This window comes from Amblyraja radiata, chromosome 8 (genome assembly GCF_010909765.2).
Source record: "Amblyraja radiata isolate CabotCenter1 chromosome 8, sAmbRad1.1.pri, whole genome shotgun sequence".
In the NCBI taxonomy this organism is placed as follows: Eukaryota; Metazoa; Chordata; class Chondrichthyes; order Rajiformes; family Rajidae; genus Amblyraja; species Amblyraja radiata.
The window spans coordinates 36438115-36457048 of record NC_045963.1 but is presented as its reverse complement, the minus strand read 5'-3'; the positions used below and the strand labels follow the sequence as shown (position 1 = coordinate 36457048).

At 43.1% G+C, this 18934-nt stretch overlaps 1 long non-coding RNA gene across 2 annotated transcripts in view; it reads left to right on the top strand.

Annotated features, from left to right (window-relative positions):
- Positions 1-9931: 9931 nt before the first annotated feature.
- The window catches only part of LOC116975750, a 28166-nt gene continuing 19163 nt past the window's right edge, over positions 9932-18934 (top strand). For both annotated transcript variants that reach the window (XR_004412748.1, XR_004412749.1), the window contains exon 1: positions 9932-10113. This is a non-coding gene — a long non-coding RNA (uncharacterized LOC116975750). The remainder of the gene's footprint in view (positions 10114-18934) is intronic.

The following is an 18934-nucleotide window of genomic DNA, read 5'->3' as shown; positions in this document are numbered from 1 at the left end:
TAAAATCAGTAGACTTTGTACATTATATTCATATATTTCTATCAAACACTGAAACTACTCCACTGTTTATCTCTGCTGAGAAGAACATGTATTTACAAATCTTTTGCTACCAGATTTTCTGCATTATTTTCACAAGACCAACTGAGATACCAGTAAACTCCGTGTTGGGGAACATTGTGATCAGAACCGTGTAATTTTAACCCATGGTCACATTCTCTGTGGACAGATGAAAGATTAGGCCACATATGGTTTAAGTTCATGTTTGACATAATAATTTATTACACTACCCCCCTTTGGAACTTACTTTTTTTTCTCTCCTCTGTTCTGCCCTTATGTTCTTGACATCCTGAAACTTTCAAGAGGATTTCTGTGCAATAACCAGTGCAAGATTAACATGTGCCAATTCATTTAAATGATATTTCTGAGAATGACATGTTTACATTGCAGGCTGTTGGAGCAAAAAAATGAATGAGATTAGTTATCGCCTCATTTATACAGCCTCCTTCTAATTTGACATAAAGTGATTAAAACATTTCCCAACGTATAAATAAAATGCCTATGGCCTCAGATTGAGTGGTATTTGCAGAATAAATATTTGCCTCCTGAACACCATGGAGGCACCCCTCATGACTTTTCCAAACTGGCATAATATGGCAGCATTGAAACATACAGTGGGGTTGTTGAGTTAATTTAGAAACAAACTTTCTCTGTTATTGTCTACTCCCTCTGACTACGCCCAGGGTCTGTAGAGTTGTACAGTGTTGGAAAACAGGGGGAATGTGCATCAGAAATGATCATTCCAACCCACAACCAGTGGAGAAAAGAAAACGTCACAAACAAGACTACTTTGTTCTTTTTGCCTGTGTTAACAGTGACACGCTCAATGGGCATGTTCGAACACAGATATTACTTTGACCTGGCCCTTCATTTCACATGCATTTAGACCATGTGCATACAATTACCAAGGCAACTTAGCATTTAAATTATTTCCAAGGGTAGTTTCATTTTGTTCTATTAATGTGACAGTAGGCTGATGAGAGGGGTCCTGTCCCCTGAGACTGGTTTACAACTAATTTTTTGCTGTATCTTTACCTTTTGGTTGTGATTTCAACAGCCAGAGGGCTGTGAAGATCTGGCCTGGAGTTCAATTCTTCTATCCCCTTCCACTTTCTTTTCCCCATTACGTTGGCTATTTGCATAGATTAGAATTCAGTTAATTCAAGCTCTAAAACTTATTTGTTTCAACATGCATTTTAGTATCCTCAAATCCAGAGCAGCACATCTTATGAGCTGCAGGTAAAGAGCTAGGTGTTACCCATCAATGCAAAGCGTAGAAACAAGGAACTGCAGATGCTGCTTTACAGAAAAGGACACAATATGCTGGAGTAACACAGTGGGACAGGCAGCATCTGAATAGTTGAAGAATGGGTCCTGTCCCGAAGCGTCAACTATCCATGATCTCCATTGATGCTGCCTGACCCACTGAATTAATTCAGCACTTTGTGTCCTTCAAACAAAATGTGTTGCAAGTTGATAAATAGGCTTGCAAAGGAGATGAAAAGTGTTTAGCCAATCGGTAACCTTTCCCTCCTTGTAGGTTTCATTCTCGTTTTCCTTGAAAAACTAGCCACTTGAGTAGGTAAATGCAGTTCTGACATTTGGACAGTAGATACTTGGGATATGTTGGGAATGGAGGGATATGGATCATGTACAGGCAGATTATATCAGTTTAGCTTGGCATCATGTTTGACAGAGACGTTGTGGGCTAAAGGGCCTATTCCTGTGCTGTATTTTTCTATTTTCTGTGCTTTATGCTTCTTTGTGTGGCTGTAAATATTTGCCATTTATGATATGCTTAGAGATGCGTTTTTTTTTTTAGAAATACAACATGGAGACAGGCTCTTCAGTCCACCGTCCACGCTAAACATCAGTCACCCATTTACATTAGTTCTGCGTTATCCCACTTGCTCATTAATTATTTTTTTTCTCACAGAGGCCAATTACTATGAACCCAGATGTCTTTGGGATGTGGGAGGAATCCAGAACACCCAGTGGCAACTCACAGGATCACAGGGAGAGTGTGCAAACTCCACATCGACAGCATCTAAGGTCAGGATTGAACCCATGTCTCTGGCGCCGTGAGGCAGCAGCTCTACCAGCTGTGCCACTGTGTTGCCTTGAGTACTAATGTACTTCCACAAAATCTGCCTGATCGAAACATTATTATATATTTCAAAGGGCAGAAATTAGTTTTTAGTTTTAGTTTTAGAGAAACAGGCCTTTTGGCCCACCGAATCCACGCCAGCCATCGGTCACCCGTACATTAGTTCTATGTTATCCCAGTTACACATCCTACACACTGAGGCTAATTAACCTACAAATCTGTACGTCTTTGGAGTGTGGGAGAAAACCAGAGCACCCAGAGAAAACCCTCGGAGTCATAGGGAGAACGTACAACACATTCTCCGTACAGACAGCACCTGTAGTCAGGATCGAACACGGGTCTCTGACGCTGTAAGGCAGAAACTCTACTGCTGAGCCACTGTGCTGCCCTAAATTTCTGACACCAAGTATTGCAATCACCTCACTGAGGGTAGGGCACCTTACACTGATGTTATGGGAATCCAAACACTTGGTCATAGTTACCAGACTGTCTGAGCCCAGCAGCAAAAACAAAGTTATACAGTGGATGCTTTTTGATTCCAGCAACACCCCAGGCCCAGTGAAACCACATTGAAGCCAGACAGGACAGTAGACAAAGTAGTCAAGCGTGAAGCCTTCAGCAAAAGACCACATGAACAGTGAAGGAAAACAGAAGCAGGGGTTGGAAATAAGACACTAAATGCAAGACAAAGAGTAACTCAGCGGGTCAGGCAGCATCTCTGGAGAACATGGATAGGTGACGCTTCGGGTCAGGACCCTTCTTCAGGTTGATGGAATAGGAGGTTTGCAAGTGATAGGAAGGTGAAGGAGTGCTGAAAAAGGAGTCCCCTGCTCTGAAACTTAAACTACACTGCCAAAGTGGAAATGCTTGAAAGAGCAGTGGGTCAACACCACTCACATGACTAAGTCTCCCTCGTGATCTAAGGTTTCTATTTTTGTGTGTAATTTGTCACCATAACTAAGTCCTGATAAAGTAATGATCTTTTAATACATTATGCTGCCACTGGCAATTATTACCAATATTCCCCTGAAAATATCTGTCTAATGGATTTAAGGCATAGCTGCCTCCACCTGCTCTGGTTGATGAAAAAGATTCCATGTCACCGTCCAAAGAAAAGCTGAACCGTTTTCCCTGTTAATGAGACAATCTTTAACTTCTAACCAATGCCATTGGAAACGGATCAACTGATTATTCATCTCATTGCTATTTGAGACTTTTCTGGGCACAAAATGTCTAGAAAATAACTGTACTTTAAATACAATTCAAATAAGTTCATAAGTCATAGGAGCAGAATCAGGCCATGCAGCCCATCGAGTCTGCTCTGCCATTTGATCAGACTCTCAAACCCTATTGTTTTACCTTCTCTCCCATAACCTTTTCCACCCTTACTAATCAATTTTTTATTTGTCTCATCCATCCATCTCCACTTTACAAATACCCAATGACTTGGCCCCCACAGCTGTCTGTGCCAATAAATTTCACAGATTCACCACACTCTGAAGAAATGTAGTTTAGTTTAGTTTATTGTAGAGTGAAAAACTTGTGTTGCTTGTTGACCAGTCAGCATAAAGACCATACATTATTACAATCAAGTCATCCACAGTGTATAGATACATGATGAAGGGAATAACATTTAATGCAAGATAAAGTTCCGTAAAGTCTGATTAAAGATAGTCTGAGGGTCTCCAATGAGGAAGATAGTAGCTCAGGACTGCTCTCTAGTTGTTGATACAGTTGATTAGATTTTTTAGATTAGATTAGATAGCCTTTATTGTCATTCAGACCGAAGTCTAAACGAAATTGAAGCAGTCATACATACAATACAATACAATAAAAAACAACAATAAACACATATTAACATCCACCGCAGTGAGTCCACCCAACATCTCCTCACTGTGATGGAGGCAAAAGTCTTAGGTCTCCAGTCTCTTCCCTCCTCTTCTCCCTCTGCGCTGAGGCGATACCCCCCGGGCGATGTTACAACTGTCCCGCGGCTCAAACACCGCGGCCCGGGGTGGTCGAAGCTGCCGCCCACCAGTCCTGCTGACGCAGCCGCTGGCCCGCGGCCGAACCCCAGACTCAGGCCACCGCCGCCAGAACACCGTCCAAGCCACCGGAGCACCGTTCCAGCCCCGAGCCGAATCTCCCTCACGTGAGTGCCGTTACCGTCTCAGCCTCGGGCTGGGCCGCCCCGACTGGGCACCGCTTCTCCCTCGGGCTGGGCCGCCCCGACCGGGCACCGCTCCTCCCTCGGGCTGGGCCGCCCCGACTGGGCACCGCTCCTCCCTCGGGCTGGGCCGCCCCGACTGGGCGCCGCTCCTCCCGCGGCCTGGGCCGCCCCGATCCGGGCACCGCCTTCTCCCTCGGGCTGGGCCGCCCCGACCGGGGCCACCGCTCCTCCTCGGGCGGGAACGCCGTACCTCCCCGAGCTCGGCCACTCCGACGGGAGCACCGTCCTTCCTCGGGCCGGCCGTCCTCACGGGAGCGTCACAGCCCCTCACGGAAGCCCTGTTCCAGCCCCGAGCCGGGCCGTCCTCACGGGAGCGAGCCCAGGATGAGTCCTGGTGGGCTCTGCCTCCTGAGCCTCGAGGTCGCCAGCTCCGCCATTAGGCCTCAGCGCAGACGGAGGCAGAGAAGGGGAATACGACATAAAAGTCGCATTCCCCCGCAGGGAGAGACAGCAAGCCCCGTTTCAACCTCCCCCCCCCCCTCAAAACAGAAACTAAAAACCAAAACTAGACTAACCAAAACGAAAATAAACAACCCAAAAAACACAAAACAAACAGGACTGCCGGAGAGCCGCTGCAGCCAGAGCCGCGCCGCCACTTGGAGCACACTTGCCTGATAATAGCTGGGAAGAAACTGTCCCTGAATCTGGAGGTGTGCATTTTCACACTTCTATACCTCTTGCCTGATGGGAGAGGGGAGAAGAGGGAGTTACCAGGATGAGATCCATCCTTGATGATACTGGTGGCCTTGCTGAGGCAGCATGAGGTGTTAATGGAGTAAATGGAAGGGAGATTGGTTTGTGTGATGGTCTGAGCTGCGTCCACAATTCTCTGCAATTTCTAACGGTTTCTCCTCATCTCCTTTCTAAAGGTACGTCCTTTTATTCTGTGGCATTGCCCTCTGGTTCTGGACTCTCCCACTAGTGGAAACATCCTCTCCACATCCACTCTAGCCAGGCCTTTCACTAATTGGTAATTTTCAATGCGGTCCCACCTCATCGTTCCTCCAGCGAGTTTAGCATCTGGTACCTTCTTGGTCATTAGATACGACTATGGCCGATACACCTCGGGCCCCAACCCCTCTTGTGTGCTGGTTCTACATTGTCTTCAATTGCCTGATCATTCAAAAATGTATCCATCACCTCTTTAAATACCTCCAATAACACAGCTCTCCGGGGCGGTGAATCCCAGAGATTTACCACTCTCTCTACACCTCAGTTCTAAAAGACAACCTCTTTATCTTGTAACAACCTCCCCAGCCCCAGGTATCCCCAAATTCGTTCCTTTTTAATGGCTGGGCCGAGACCACCACGGAGCACCACAGGGTCTGTATGGAGTTTGTATGTTCTCCCCGTGACCACGTGCGTTTTCCCCGGGTGCTCTGGTTTTTTCCCACATTCCAGACACGTACAAGTTTGTTAATTTGGTTAATTGGCTTAGGTTAAGATTGTAAATTGACACTAGTGCGTAGGATAGTGCTAGTGTGTAGGGGTCGCCGGTCGGTGCAGAGTCTATGAGCCGAAGGGCCTGTTTCCGCACTGTATCTCTAAACTAAACTAAACTGAACTTTTGGGTTGGGACGTTGAATCAGTCTGAAGAAGGTCCCAAACCGAAAGGTCACCTATCCATTCCCTCCTCAGATGTAAGGGATTCAAGAAATAATAGAACACAGAACAGTACAACAGTCCTTCATCCCACAATGTCTGTGCTAAACATGATGCCTGCATGATCCCTCAATGTCTGTGCTAAACATGATGCCTGCACATTATCTATATCCTTCCATTCTATGCATATCCATGTGCCTATCCAAAAGCCTCTTAAATATCACTGTTGTATTTGCCTCAACCACCAAACCCAGCAGCACATTCCAGGCCCTCACCACCCTCTTTGGATAAAACTTGCCCCACACATCGCCTTTAAGCTTTTCCCCTCTCACCTTAAAGCTATACCTTTTAATATTTGAGTTTTCCATCCTAGAAAAAAGATACTGACTATTTACCCAATTTATGCCTTTCGTAATGTTATATACTTCTCCTGGGTCTCCTCGCAACCTCCAGCGTTCCAGAGAAAACAATCCAAGTCTGACCAATTGCTCCCTGTGGCTAATACCCCCTAATCCAGGCACCATTCCGGTAAATCATCTCTACATACTTTCCAAAGTTTCCATATCCATCCTGTAATGGGGTGAGCAGAACTGCTCGCAATATTACAAATGTAGCCTAACCACTTCACGCTCTCCGAAATGCCAACTGTCTATTGGTCGGACAAGGTGGCGCAGCGGTACAATTGCTGTCTTACAGTGCCAGAGACCCCGGTTTGATCCTGACTACAGGTGCTTTCTGTACGGAGTTTGTACGCTCTCCCTGTGACCTGCGTGAGTTTTCTCTGGGAGCTCCAGTTTCCTCCAACTCTCCAAAGACGTACAGGTTTGTAGGCTAATTGGGTTGGTAAAATTCTAAATTGTCCCTAGTGTGTGTAAGATAGTGTTCGTGTGCTGGAATAGCTGGTCGGCGCAGACTCGGTGGGCCGAAGGGCCTGTTTACATGCTGTATCTCTAAACTAAACTAAACTAAACTGACTAACTAAACGAGTCTGAAGAAGGGGCTTGACCCAAAACATAACCCATTCCTTCCCTCCAGAGGTACTGCCTGTCTCGCTGAGTTACTTCAGCATTTTGTGTCTATCTTCGGTGTAGACCAGCATTTGCACTTCCTTCCGACACATAAGCTAAAGTAAACTCTTAATTGAGCTGATTCCAATTTGAAGACTGGCGTCAAACCCAGAGACCAAACATTTTTTGGGGAAATTACCGACCTGAAAGTAAAATTCTGTCCACAATGTATTTGTCGTCTGATAGTATGTGAAGGAGCACCTAACTTTTCAGGTTAGAAGATAAAATCCGAAAGCGCAAATGGCTCATCGTGATATGTCTATGGGAGGGAGAACATGTTCAATTGCAGGACTGTTGCTCTGAGTGACTGACTTTTACACTTTTCGGCAGATATTTTTAAGAATGACACAGGAATTTACACATGATAAACTCTGCCACCTGAAGAGGGATGCACATCACTTATTGTTTCCAATAATAGATGCAACAGTTTAATGTACAGATTAGTCTCACATGGTGTCCACTTTCACAAACTCCTATAAATACAACTACTTGAATTAACTTTGGCTCAATGTCTTTAAAAAGTGTTGTATTTTTTTCTCCTTCTCATTTATTCACCAAGATAAGTGATGACTCATTCAGTACAGACTGCAGACATGCAGACTGACATCACCCTGAAGGATTTGTCACCACGGAATATACTCACGGGTCCGGGTGGAGAGACCTCTTCCCGGAGCTCCAGCAATGCGACTTCTCCAGCCCGTGTCGCGGGGTTGGAACGACCCGGAGCGGGGACGTACATCGCCCGGCGCGGCTTCATGGCCGTGGGACATTACAGCGTCCGCCGGGGGCTCCAACACTGTGACTTTTAGACCGGGAGCGGGGCCGTAAATCGCCCGGCACGGCCTGAAATGGCCGTGGGACTTATCATCGCCCGCCTGGGGCTTGGACATCGGGCGAGAAATGGAGAACAGGGGAGAGAAAATACTTTGCCTTCCATCACAGTGGGTTCACTGTGATGGATGTTTGTGTGAATTAAATTGTGTGTATGTCTGTAGGAAATTGTCTTTGTTTGTATGGCTGTGGAAACGGAATTTCGTTTGAGCCTCACTGAGGATCATATGACAGTAAATTATATTGTATTGACACTATAGATCCAACTTCAGTTTAGTTTAGTTTTAGTTTAGAAATACAGTGTGCAAACAGGCCCTTTGGCCCACCAAGTCCGTGCTGACCAGTAATCCCCGTACACTAGTCCTATCCTACACAATTTGATTAGTACGGGTGTCAGGGGTTATGGGGAGAAGGCAGGAGAATGGGGTTAGGAGGGTGAAATAGATCAGCCATGATTGAATGGTGGAGTAGACTTGATGGGACGAATGGCCTAATTCTGCTCCTATCTCCTATTTACAATCTTTATTGGTTAATTAACCTACAAAAAACAAGTACGTATTTGGAGTGTGGGAGAAAACGGAGCACCCGGAGAAAACAAGTGCGGTCACGGGAAGAAGGTACAATTTCCATACATACAACGCCCGTAGTCAGGATCGAGCCCATGTCTCCAGCGCTGAAAGGCAGCAACTTTACTGCTGTGCCGCACCTGTTCAAACAGTTGTTTCAACCGCACACATGGGGAGGAACTGAGAACATCTATGAGCCTGAAGCAATAAGAGAATCACACCATAAAATCATGAGACATAGGAGCAGAATTAGGCCATTTGGCCCATCGAGTCTGCTCCTCTGTCAATCATGGCTGATCTATTATTTCCTCCCATTCCCCAGCCTTCCCCCTGTTTCCGTGCTGCATCTCTAAAATAAACAAAATGAAACTAAATACTTCCATTTGAGAAGACTACATCGGGTTAAGATAGAGTTATATTGTAAAGTTCAGTTGACTGCTGTACACCCACACATTCCACCGCCCTCCACCCTTAAGCCCACACAGACATAAACACAGTATTTCTATATTAATCTTTAGAAGGACCACTGTTTTAAATTGAGATGTATTTAATCTGATTATTGTGCATATTATAGAAGGGAGAAAGGTTTGATATGAACCTGAGGGGTAACATATTTACACAAAGGATGGTGGGTGTATGGAACAAGCTGCCGGAGGAGGTAGTTGATGCAGGGACTATTGCAATGTTTAAGAAACATCTAGACAGATACATGGATAGGACAGGTTTGAAGGGATATGGACCAAACGTGGGGAGATAGGACTAGTGTGGCTGGGACATGTGGGGAAGTTGTCCAAAGGACCTGTTTCCACACTGTATCACACTATTTAGAGCATTGTGTGCGCTTCTGGTTGTTCCTTTGCAAGAAGGATGTGGAGGCTTTGGTAAGCAGTGGCGGACTGGGTCTAAAAATATTGGTTGCAAGGAGACAAAGGGGGCCCACTTCATCAGGGGCCCACTTGCCAAGCTGACACCCTGGCCAGTCCGCCACTGTTGGCAACGGTGCAGAAAAGCTTTATTATCATTTAGAGGGATATGGGCCAAACACAGGCAGGTGTGACAAGAGTAGATGGGACATGTTGGTGGGTGTGGGCATGTTGGGCCGATGGGCCTGTTTCCATGCTGTACAACCGCATGACTGAGGCATTTGCAACTAGCCGATGCTTTCATTCGCGATACTGTCTCAACTGTTATCGGCCCACTGATTGGAAAATCTGATACCATGCAGTAAATATCTCTGTTTATTGGAAGAGGTTGTCTGAGTATGGATGTGTTTGAGAACACCACAGTGGAGCTTTCTGTTTTCAGAATCTTGGAGGTTGTGAAATGCTAAATAATTAAAAATGTGGGCAGCCAAGAAGTGGCAAAATGTCAAAAGATAGTTATATTGTACGTCCTGCTGCACTCCCCCATGTTCCACAGCCCTCCACCCCCTAGCGCACACACAGACATAAGCACACTATTTATATATTAATCATTAGAAGGACCACTGTTTTAAACCGAGCTGTATTTAACCTGATTATTGTGCAAATTATAGGCAGGAAATAACCCTTCTCGCTCTAAATTCAAAGGACAACTGGCCACTAAGTCATCAGCAGACATCTATTTGTTGCAACAATCAACAAGTTCACCAACTCATTAACCCTTTTAGCTTTGGTGAGTAATTCTTAATCTTCTGCTTCTCAATAGCATTTTAGATTCATGGATTCTTTCACCCTTTTCAGAGATCTATCTGTTTCAGACCATTCTGTCGATTATACAGATCATCTTTCAAACCCCAGAGAAATCATTCAGCTGCAACACACAGACTGTAAGTGCAACATTCATAGTGGGTTTAATTTTGGGTAATTTCATTAGATAGGGCTCGCTCTCTGACATCAATGGCCAGCCACACAAACATGAAACAAATGAGCTCCAGGCATGTGGTTCAAACAAAGAGGAAGCTCATGGCATGATGGGTGAGAGAGGCAGTGTGCTAGATGTGGGCGCTGATAGAGGAAAGATGTCTGGAGAAATACACAATGTGCTGAAATGCTGGAGCTCAATGGGTCAGACAGCATTTCTGGAGGACATGGATGGACAATGTTTTGGGTCGTGCTGCTTCTTCAGGGTCCCGGACCTGAAACTTCACCTATCCATGTCCTCTTTAGATGTTTCCTTGCCCGCTGAGTTACTTTAGCACTCGGTGTTCTTCACAAGATTCCAGCATCTGGAGCTCCTTAAGTTTTCTCTTTATTTTGGAACAAGGTGGCATATTCGTACAAAGAGCTGTCGTGGGAGGAGACTTGGGCAACTACCAACCTTTTATTAAGTTTAGAAAAGTGATTCTTGGACTGTGACTTGCACATGGGCTATTTTGTTTTTGTGCAGTCGTGTAAAACAGGCGCGTTGTTTTGCATTACTGCACTCCAGTGAGTGAGCAATATACAGGCATCTGCTCTTTATAATTTCAAAACAAGGCAAGCATGAGAGAACAAGATTAAAGGAGTACGCCCATAGCAAATGATTAATAGAGGTGCCTTATTATTATTTTTCATAAATAAGGGAGCAAACAAAAATAAAATACTTTCATCATGAAAATCACGTTCCTATGCATTGATGTTTTAGGGAAATATAATCAACATGTTATTTTGCCTCTTCTTGAAAGAGTATTTCTCGGTGTGCCTTTGGCAATGGATAGAGGACTTCCTTGGAGACACATACTGAAAGTTTAGTTTAGTTTAGTTTAGTTTAGTTTAGATATACAGTGCGGAAACAGGCCCTTTGGCCTACCATGCAGACGACCAGCGATCCCCGTACACTAGCACTATCCTACACACTTGGGATAATTTACAACATTTACCAAAGCCAATTAAGCATAAACCTTTCGTTTCTGGAATGTGGGTGAAAACCAGAGCACCCTGGGAAAACGCATGTGGTAACGAGGAGAACGTACAAACTTTGTACCGCCAGCACCTGTACTGGGTCAATAGCGATGTAAGGCAACAACACTACTGCTGCGCCACCATGCCATCCCGTTGATCGTACACAGAGGTTCTAACTTAAAATCCCCATCACAACCACCACCACCATCAGCCACTAAACCTTTACCGATCACCTTCATCATTTACAGGTGACACTCTTAATGTGTCAGCAATTTCTAGCATCGTTTCTGGTGCACTCTTGCATTTTAGAGATCCAGGTATCTAAAAAAAAACTCTTAAGCAATCCATCAGTCAGCACATTTTTTTTCATATTGCATTTTTTACATGGGTTGGATTTCTTACAATAACAACTTGTATTAACTTGTTTTTAACTTTAAGGTTGATGAAACAAAAATGAATAGCAATCAAAAATGGAGATTTGAGGACAGGGCTGTGACATTAAGCAGAGCCTTAATGGTGAGTGAGAAGTAGAGTATTACAAAATTCTCCCATTTCCTGGTAAAAGCACCTACATTTAAGTTCAGGCAGTTAGGAGGGGAATGAAAGAATATTGATCACGTGCAAGCAGATGAGATCAGTGTTTTAAAAAGTCACAAAGTGCTGGAGTAACTCAAACGGTCAGGCAGCATTGCTGGAGAACATGGATAAGTGACATTTCAGGTCATAGTGGGAAGAGTGAAAATTGCATGAATAAGTTATGCGATACAATAATGTAGTTGTTATTTTGCTCGACGTGTGCTACAGTACCAATGGGCTGATATACCAGAAATATGGGTTAACGGACTGTGTCCCCTCCCCATACATCATACACCAACACATCTAACCTCGCCCATACTTTGACAGCTAGGCACCTGTCAAAGCAAAGCCACTGTTCGTTCTGAATGTCTGTTTTTAGTTCAAATTTTAGGCCTATTTTTAGATATGTTAATTTTAATTTTAAAGTTGTATGTATTTATTCTGTTTTTATTAACTGCACTAATGGGAACTGATTGAGAAACAATTTTTCGTTTCTTCTGTGTATGTAAGTACTCAGTTAAAATGACATTAAAGTAAATACTGACTCAATATCCCTCTAAACCTTTCTAAAAGGCACTAGGACAGGTACATAGATAAGAAAGGTTTTGAGGGATATGGACCAAATACGGGCAAATAGGACTAACTTAGATGGGTCATTTTGGTTGGCATGGAAGAGTTGGGCCAAAGGGCTTGTTTCTGTGTCAATTACTCTATGGCATTTAGCCACTCCAATTGTGGGGTTAATTATTTCTTCTTCTGCACCCCAACTCACCCTGTGCACCCATTTCCTGAAGCAGACTGATCCAGGAGCACACATAGGGTACTTCAAGCATTTGTCTAATTTAACATGAAAATAGCTTATGCCTCTTGACTTTGGTTAGTGCATTTGCAAGTTAAAAGCTTCCCCCATGCTTTCTCATTAATCCGTACTAACCAAAGCTACTTCCTAGACTCGAGCTAGTTATGTCTGTAAAGAACTGCCACTCAATTAGAAAGTAACAGAGTCATAGATTTATACAGCACAGAAACAAGTCCTTTGGCCCAAACTTATGTGTTCTAAGAAAATGTAAAATTGTCATTTTGTGTATACAATCTATGAAATCTGATTTTATCATTGCAGTTGTGAGTTGGTCATTCAAGTTATTTTTGCAAAAATAACAAAAAATAGCAGAGATTCACAGATTCTTTGGTGTCGGGATGTATGGGGAGGAAGCAGGAGAATGGGGTTGAGAGGGAAGGTCAAATCAGCCATGATTGAATGGTGTAGTAGACATTTATTGGGCCGAATGGCCTTATTCTGCTCCTATAACCTTTGAACATGAAATTATAAATTCCAGGTTGTGAGTTTACACAAAATGAACCATGCAGTATTTGTGTATATCTACTTATATCTATTAAACCAAGAACATTGGAGTTATAGCATTTTCCAGACTAATATAATCAAATTTAGCTGCTATTAGCCATTTGCACAGATATTCACTGGATAAGACTAGAGTTGCTGATATGATGAATTCAGTGTAGGAAATTGATGTTCTAAGCTTTCCTATATTTTATTATAAAAGCAATGGAAAATCTCGTGGAAAATGTGGTTTCATGAGAATCCGAAAACTTCCATGACCATTCACAACAAACTGTAAAATAATACCACCCCTAACCCAAGTCCACAATTAATCTGCAGAATAAGCTATGGCCATTTTGAACCAACTCAAAAAATCTTATGACTCCATTTTCCTGACAGCTCTTTGTTATATCAGCAGTCAACAAATAGAGAAATGTGCCAATGTTCAGCCTTGACTCTTCCTTATCATATCGGCCCTGCTGCTGACTGCACTTTGAGGAATTATGGGCTAGGATCATGATGGAACCTCTGCTGATAAAAGCAGAGTGCTGTAGATTTTTTTAATGGCAGTGCTTACGTAGTTCAGTTGTGACATAGAAGATAAACATTTCTTTTTAGAATAATCATCATTAAAAATCAATCAACGATTGCTCGAGGCTGATTTGTGTAATAAAACCAGGATGCTTTTGTGTGACTGAATGTCTCATACTGAAGTGCATTTTTATTTTGAATTGCTTATCAAGGCATTTTGACCAGCTGCTTTGGATTTGGTTGAAATTAATGTATAACATATCTTTTGCTGAATTACATAATGCTGCGTTAATCATATGCAAGCAATGAAGATTAAATTCCATGAGGGTGTCAATTTGCAGAGTGTATCAAGATTTGGATTGCACTCCCTCTAATTTGCTCATGCAGGCTGAACCCAAAGGTGCCCAACCTCTGTCCTAGATTATCCTATGTTATCATAGTCATAGAGTCACACAGCGTGGAAACAGGCCGTTTGGCCCAACCCGCCAACACTGACAAACATAGCCCATCTACACTAGTCCCACCTGCCTGTTTGGCCCATATCCCTCTAAACCTATCTAATCCATGTACCTAGCTATCTCTAAATACCACTGTCTACGTATGACAAAAACTACTTCCTGTGATATTTTAAGTCAAGAGTGTTTTAATGTCATATGTCCCGAAGCAGAACAATGAAATTCTTACTTGCAGCAGCACAACAGGTATGTGTTCTTATCAAGTCCATACACAAGATTAGATGTTGTTCAGCCAGAGCTGAACACACTTCTCGACATCTGCACACAATGGTGAACGGTATGTAAATATAGTACACAGTAGATACCATAAGAAATGACAAAAAAAAGTTAAATAAATTTAAAAAACACAATATAGTGCAAAACAAAAACTAAGCCCAAAGATGTAAGTGCAATCAAAACAATTTATAGTTTGTTGTTTAATTGAGGTTTGTATTGTATGTTAGCCCGATGGTTGTTGGAAAGAAACTGTTCCTGAACCTGGATGTTATTGTTTTCAGGCTCCTATGACTTCTTCCATACTCTTCTTCAAATAATGGCAGGAAACATATTCCTGATGTTGGGGGAGTCCAGAACCAGGGGCCACAGTTTAAGAATAAGGAGTAAGCCATTTAGAATGGAGACGAGGAAACACTTTTTCTCACAGAGAGTTGTGAGTCTATGGAATTCTCTGCCTCAGAGGGTGGTGGAGTCAGGTTCTCTGGATGCTTTCAAGAGAGAGCTAGATAGGGCTCTTAAAGATAACGGAGTTAGGGGATATGGGGAGAAGGCAGGAACGGGGTACTGATTGGGGATAATCAGCCATGATCACATTGAATGGCGGTGCTGGCTCGAAGGGCCAAATGGCCTACTCCTGCACCTATTGTCTATTGTCTATTGTCTAATATCTTCTTGGTCCATAATATAATGCCTGATGCCAAGACATGGCTATGTTGGATTAATAACCAGAGCGACTTGTGATGTTGAGACCAATCATCTCTCGTTGGAGGGAAGTTAAGATGACACTGGAGTGTGGTGATCAGTCCAATCAACGAGGAGGAGGATCCACCATCATCCACTACAATCACTCTGCCCTTTTCAACCTCTTTTCTAGCAGTAAATCTAGCACCATTTCAATGGTATTCACTGCATTGCAGCCATTGGACTTGTCTAAGGAACTGGTGCGCTACAAAGCTGAGAACTATGTCTGGCAATCTGTATTTTCTCTTTACTCTACCAATTGTACTCGAGTTTGACCTGATTCAATTTATGTATAGTATAATCCGATCTGATTGGATAGCAGGCAAAACAAAGCTGTTCACTGTAGCTCGGCACACGTGACAATAATGAACCTAACATAGTAAACAAAGAAACATAGAAAATAGGTGCAGGAGTAGGCCATTCGGCCCTTCGAGCCTGCACCGCCATTCAATATGATCATGGCTGATCAACCAAAATCAGTACCACTTTACACTTGTGGATGGACTAAATCAAATCTTGACTTGCATTTACAAAAGTTTAGAATGTATGGATGGATGGTTACAAATATACCTTTAAATAAGGTGTGAGGATTAAAATTGGATTTGTTGAGTCCTATGAGTTTTGTCACTATTCCCAGTGACCTAACATAAAAAAGACACAAAGTGCTGGAGCAACTCAGTGGGTTTGGCAGCATCGCTGGAGTACAGAGAAGTGTTGAGTACAGGGACGTGCTGAAAACATCACCCATGTCTTTCAACAGCTGAAATTGCCTTCTTAGCAGTTCAAAGTACATATAAAATCAATATTATAATAACCATCAGGCCCATTTATTTTCCCCTATCCATTTGAGCATACACTCTGTAAAATTTTCAATTGTAAGATTTTAAGAAGACTTAAACCATGTTTTGAAATTGTGGCTTATGGGTTAAATATGTAACAGAACATAAGCAACAATTTCAATAAGCAACATAAGCAACAGTACCCATCAAAATTCTTTAAATTTATTTAACTATCACCAATCCTAACTTTTCTTTCTCAATCTATAGGCTTATGCACTTCATAGCTAAATCCAAAATTGATCTTGTGCCTTCTTGAAGCTTGTAACATCATATTCTTCCATTATTTTCTCCTGATGCACTTCTGTGTTCACAATGCTGTTCCTGAATGTGTGGAAGTGAGGATAGACACAAAATGCTGGAGAAACTCAGCAAATCAGGCGGCATCTCTGGAGAAAGGAAGGGATACTGCCTGACCCGCTGAGTTACACCTGCATCTTCAGTATAATCTGTGGGTGGTGGTGAATCTGTGGAGGCCACATCAGTGGATATGATATTATCATGTCATAAGGTCATAAGGAATAGAAGCAGAATTAGGCCATTCAGCCCATCAAATCTACTCCGCCATTCAATCATGGCTGATCTATCTCTCCCTTCTAACCCCATTCTGCTGCCTTCTCCCCATAACCTCTGACACCTGTACTAATCAATAATCTATCTATCTCTGCCTTAACAATATCCACTGACTTGGCCTCCACAGCCTTCTATGGCAAATATATCCACAGATTCACCTCCCTCTGACTAAAGACATTTCTCCTCATCTCCTTCCTAAAATAATGTCCTTTCATTCTGAGGCTATGACCTCTAGTTCTATACTCTCATGGAAGTTTCCCTTCATTAAAACAATTACACTCTGAAGGTAATTTATTGGCTGTGCACCATATAATGCTGCCCTGAGGTTATGAAAGGCTCTGTATTCTCATGGAAACATCCTCTCCACATCCACTCTATCCAAGCCTTATGACCTTATGATCTTATAAACTAGCATCTGCGATTCCTTCCTACTCATTTTGCCTGCTCCGGCATGGAGGTGTGGATTTGGCCTGTGTGCCAGGAACATGCCTTATTTTGCTCTTAACATTCTCAAGGTGAGGAATGTTATCAAGTAGGTATCTTTCCTTCTGAATCCGTGCTTATTATTTCACATTGAGATATTATGAAGGAAGAATACAGAGCCTTTCATAACCTCAGGGCAGCATTATATGGTGCACAGCCAATAAATTACCTTCAGAGTGTAATTGCTTTAATGAAGGGAAACTTGAAATTAGCAAAGTCCCACAAACATAGATATGATCAGATTTCTATTTTCATGGTGAGCTGAACTTAAGAAAGTCTTGATACAACTCTGCTGCTTTTCAAGTAGTGCTATAGGCCATGAATGTGTTTTTACATACAGCTGTGAATATTGATATGGCCCTGGTTTTCTATCTCATCTAAATAAAACAGTATGTTTGATGGTGCAATATTCCTCATACCAGTCCTATCAGGGGTGAAGAGTGACCTTGAGTTCATAGCCTTCAGGCCCGATGGCAAGAGTAAGACCACTGAGTAAATCTGGCACCAAGAAGCCATAAATATATCCATGTACCCAGTTGTCATCATTAATAATATTTGTTATCAGTAAATTAATTTAACTGCTTCCAATCCAGCAAAGACCTCTGATCTGGTGGATATGATGTTGATGTTGTTAAGTTGGGAAGGGTGCAGAGAGGAATTACAAAGGATGTTGCCAGGACTCGAGGGTCCAATCTATAGGGAGAGGTTGAGCAGGCTGGGACCCTATTTTCTGGCGTGCAGGAGGGTGAGGGGTGATCTTATAGAGGTGTATAAAATCATGAGGAATAGAGCAGGTAAACGCAAGTAGGCTCTTGCCCAGAGTAGGCTGGTCGAAAACCAGAGGGCACAGGTTTAAGGTCAAGGGGGAAAGATTTGATAGGAAACTGAGGGCTAACATTTTCACATAAAGGTGGGTGTGTGGAATGAGCTGCTGGAGGAGCTAGATGAGGCAGGGACTATCTTAGATTAGATTAGATTAGATTAGATTCGTTTTATTGTCATTCAGACCTTTCGGTCTGAACGAAATTTTGTTTCCCTGCAGTCATACATATAATTTTTAAAAATGGCAAAAACACACAATCAACACAAATTTAACATCCACCACAGTGAGTTCACCAAACACCTCCTCACTGTGGTGGAAGGCAAAATCTTAAAGTCTCTGTCTCTTCCCCCTTTGTTCTCCCTCTGCGCCGAGGCGACGGTTCAAACTCCGCGGGTGGTCGCTGCCTCCGCCGCAACTCCAGGGCCGAGTCGGGTCTCCGCCGCTGCTGCTGCTGCTGCCGCCACCGCAGCTTCTGTGCTGCGCAATGTTTAAGAAGCAATTAGGCAGGTACATGGTTAGGACAGCTTTAGAGGGATATGAGTCAAAAGCAGGCAATGGGACAAGTGTAAATGGGTCATGTTGGTCGGTGTAGGCAAGTTGGGTCGAAGGAGCTGTTTCCACACTGTTTGACTTTATGCCTCTATCCACAATACTTCATTCACAGTGTTCAGCTAATCTCCCCTCACTGTTCTTCAGTGCCTTGAGTCTTCTTCAGTGCACATATACCTTCTGACATGAATATTTGTTATATTTTCAATACTCCCTTTAACCTAGCTTAGGTAGGGCAGAATTGGCTTTGAAAAAATGCAATGTTTGTAGAATGTGATAAAGATCTGCTGATCCCATCTGCTGTTTGTTAGAAGTCAGACACTGTCTGTATTCATATTTGCAGATGAAAATAGATGAATAAACATTGCTGTGCCTAAGGTCCTGACTGCTTACCCAACAACAGGTGACTGATAAAAATAGAAGTGAGGAGA